The sequence below is a fragment of the Triticum urartu genome, chromosome 3 (genome assembly GCF_003073215.2).
Source record: "Triticum urartu cultivar G1812 chromosome 3, Tu2.1, whole genome shotgun sequence".
NCBI lineage: Eukaryota > Viridiplantae > Streptophyta > Magnoliopsida > Poales > Poaceae > Triticum > Triticum urartu.
In genome coordinates, this window is record NC_053024.1 from 365963017 (window position 1) to 365967228 (window position 4212).

A 4212-nucleotide genomic window follows, 5' to 3' on the forward strand; every position below is an offset into this window, starting at 1 on the left:
CATCAGCAAGGCAAGTAACACTTTGATCATACCCCTTTATCACCCAGTTTTTATGCATTAGTTCCAATCCTCAAACAATGCATGGTTAGGATGTGATTAACATGTGGGTTGGGAAGTAGTTGATGAGGTAGAACCTATTACCCTGTTATTTATCAAACCCTTGGGAGTTACTTCTACGTGTTGCTTTTATTGCTATGCTATACTCGTAGACGTGGTTTGGGTGAGTGAAATCCATGACAAATGTGAGATTGTTAATTAATGGTTCAACTTAAGGTGGCAACTTGAATACACATCTGGGTGGGTTGTTTGTTGGACACCTGGGGAATCCAGTGTTGTCCTACGATATCCCGGAGTACCCGTGTGATAATCCTATGGTCCGCCACCCAGGCTCAAAGGGAACCGAGATATTTTCATGCTAGAAACTTCCGTGTGCAGCCACAAGCTATCGTGGGCTCTAGCATAGTTAAGTAAGCTGCGTGAAGCTCCCGAAGAGGTGGATCAGAAGGTAGAGGGATGTAGGTTGGTATGGTCTGCCCGGAGTAAGGGGTTAATGCTTCTGAAAGACTGTGTCTCGGTCATCCGTTTCTCAAACACCATGTAGTGTGAGAAATCCAACGGAGGAGATCGAGTCTTGTGGGGAAAAGTGCGCAAACCTCTGCAGAGTGTATAAACTAATCATGGTTAGTCGTGTCCCCAGTTATGGACATCTTGAGTATCTAGTACTTGGAGTATCATAAGTATCTCATCACTCTAGAATAATATTGTTGGGTTGTTAATTACTTTAATTGGGATTGAGTTGGAGGAACCTTCTCAATGATGTTTCAACTACCATGATAGTTAAATAAAATCTATTCCTTTGTTGTAGGAAAAAATTGGCTTTTCGCAAAAACTATAACCATAGAGCTTTCCACCAGCCAAATATGCATGTAGTGATAGCATTATTCTGTTCTTGCTCTACTGTGTTACTTTGCCAGCATATTTCATGTGCTGACCCGTTTTCGGGCTGCAACTATTATGTTGCAGACTTTTCAGACGAGGAGTAAGATTCGTTAGGTCGTTGCCGTGCAGCTCAGTTATGTCGTTGGAGTTGATGGACTCACTTTATCTTCCAAGCCTTCCGCTGTTATTGTATTAGATGGCCTTAAGCCATATTTATTGTAATAAGTTCTCTTTTGAGACATTCGATGTAATAAGTGTGTGATTGCTACTATGTTATAAATACTCGAGTACTGTGTGTGTCAGTATTACCGATCCAGGGATGACACTGAAGCACAGAGACTTGACCGTTTGAGGTCGGGTCGCTACAAGATGGTATCAGAGCACACGCTGAGTGTAGGACACGACCACTAAGCTAAATCCCTAGATCACTATTCTCTTCTCATTTCTGACTCCTCTCCATTTTCTACTCTTTAGGATGGCAGACACAAGGAACAAGTTTGCACAACCGGATGAAGAAGCACCTTTTGGACGACACTTGAAGGAAGTCACTAGGTACTTGAACATTGGAATACCAAGCTTCACCGGGACTTACAACGCCACTTTACCAGAAGAGGAGCGATGGATGATTCAAGTTCAAGTTCCAGGAAGGACATTCACGCCAGTCACTAAGCCCATAAGTTTTCCTTCGATGCACCAACCTAGAGTCTAGGAAAGAGTATGGCAGCTCACATCACCATGGGACGCGTTGGATAAGTTTATCATAAGGAGCTTAAGGATACTATCTATCAGATTTGTGGGCGCCGAGATGAGCAATGGGAGATGATCAACACCAGGAAGGATAGATCAATTGTAGCTTTCATCCAGGAGTTAAACCAACACATTCGTCGCCAGGAGAACCAGATGTGTGCAGGAATGATAGACCTGAAGAAGGCAATGACTAGGATCACGGAACTGGAGGAAGAACTTAAAGATACACATGAATATTATGAGGAGGAAATCATCGTACTAGTGGAGAAGAATGACAATCTGGAAAGGAAGCTAGGAGTATTCCTGGGAGACCCCGCACCAGGAGGAGAAGACGAAGAACCCAAGGAGATTCGTCCGGAGGACTACATCATCATCGACGACACCGACTCGGACCCCGACAATAGCGATGATGACTATGAAGACGAAGCTAGAGCAGACATCATGGAATCTTCAACCGAAGAATATTTTTAGTAGACCACCACATCAGTAGTAGTATTCCACCATTTAAATAGTATAGTCCGAGCACTTTTGTATTGATAGTTAGATCGATTGTATGCCCTTGCTTGATTGATTGAGTGAAATGTTTGTGTTTGTCTCATGTGCATATGGGTAGTGTTTTCTCATTAGACCTCATTCTATTCTAATCTCTCCCCTCTAAACCCATCAGATGCCTCTGAGACGTGACCCTGGATTTACCTTCCCACTGGAGCTCACTCAGTTGATCCAGTAGCAGAATACCCTGATGCAGTTGTTAGTTCAGAACCAAGGCAACAACAACAACAACCCACCAGTTGATAACTTAGCCCGATTTCTGAGGTTGCAACCACCGGTGTTTTCCAGTAGCACCGAGCCCATAGTAGCAGATGATTGGCTCCGCAGGATTGGAAGGGAGTTAACCACTACAGGATGTACAGATGCTGAGAAAGTGCGTTTTGCCGCACATCAGTTGGATGGACCCGCAACCTCATGGTGGGAGAATTACACTGTCACCTACCCTATAGCAACTGTTACATGGGATCAGTTTCAACAAGCTTTCCGTACAACCCATGTCTCAACTGGAGCTATGAGTATGAAGAAGCGTGAGTTTCACAACTTACGCCAGGGGAGCCGTACTGTGGCTCAGTACGCGGATGAGTTTAACAAGTTATCTCGTTATGCCCCTGATGATGTGGCCACAGATGCCGCAAAGCAGGAGAAGTTTATGGAAGGGCTGAATGATGAGATGAGCATGCAGTTGATGGTGGCAACATTCAACAACTACCAGGAGTTGGTAGATAAGGCTCTTATGATTGAAGTGAAGCAGCAGCAAATTGAGAGCCGTAAGAGGAAGTATGGACAAGGAAGGTATAACTCAGGAGCTCAGCAGAAGCCTCGCCTAACCCCGAACTCGGGAGGACTTGTTCATAACCATGGAGGCCACACTCATAATGGAGGAAGTAACCATAATCATACTGGCCCAAGGAATGGGAATGGAGCAAGCAACAATCAGAAATCGCTCCAATCCAGTCACACCCGCGAAGAGAGACCTGAGCCACGTTACTTGTTTCAAGTGCGGGAAGACTGGACACTATGCCACGGAGTGCCCTGAAGCAAAGAATGGAAATGGCAATGGGAGCGCTGGAAAGAAGCCCAATCCATTCAACAAAGGAAAAGTGAACCACGTCAACGTGGAGGAGGTTGAAGAGCAGCCAGACGCGGTTATTGGTAAGTTTTTGGTTAAGTCTTTTACCGCCCTTGTTCTTTTTGATACTGGTGCATCGCATTCATACATATCAAGGGAATTCGTGGATAAGTTTAAACTACCAACCCAAACCATTATGACCCATTTGTTAGTGAGTTCACCTGGAGCAGAGTATATGGCTAGTCGATGGTGCGACCAGATACCCTTAACCATTGGCAGCCATATTTTTCCGATCTAATAATCTTGGAGTCACAAGGATTGGATGTGATATTAGGAATGGACTGGATGTCAAAGTATGGAGGAAGCATTGACTGTGCTAGTAAGTCAATTTGTCTCACCACCCCTGAGGGAAAAAGGATCAAGTATGTATCTAGGCATGCGCCAAGGAGTAGCCAAGTAAATACCCTCACGGGAGTTGTTCAGGAGGAAGTGCCTGTAATGAAGGATTACCCGGATGTTTTTCCAGAGGAGTTGCCAGGCATGCCACCGGATCAAGACATCGAGTTTTTGATAGAGCTATTGCCAGGCACCGGGCCTATATCAAAGAGACCATACCGGATGCCCGCAAATGATCTGGAGGAGATTAAGAAACAAATCAAGGAGTTATTGGAGAAAGGTTACATTCGACGGAGCTCATCACCATGGGGAGCCCCAGTGCTTTTGGTCGAGAAGAAGGATAAGTCCCTAAGAATGGGTATTGATTACCGTGCGTTAAATGAGGTGACGATCAAGAACAAATACCCACTGCCGATGATCAATGATTTGTTTGACCAGCTGCAAGGAGCCAAGGTGTTTTCAAAGATCGATCTGCGATCTGGATATCACCAACTAAAGATACGAGAGAA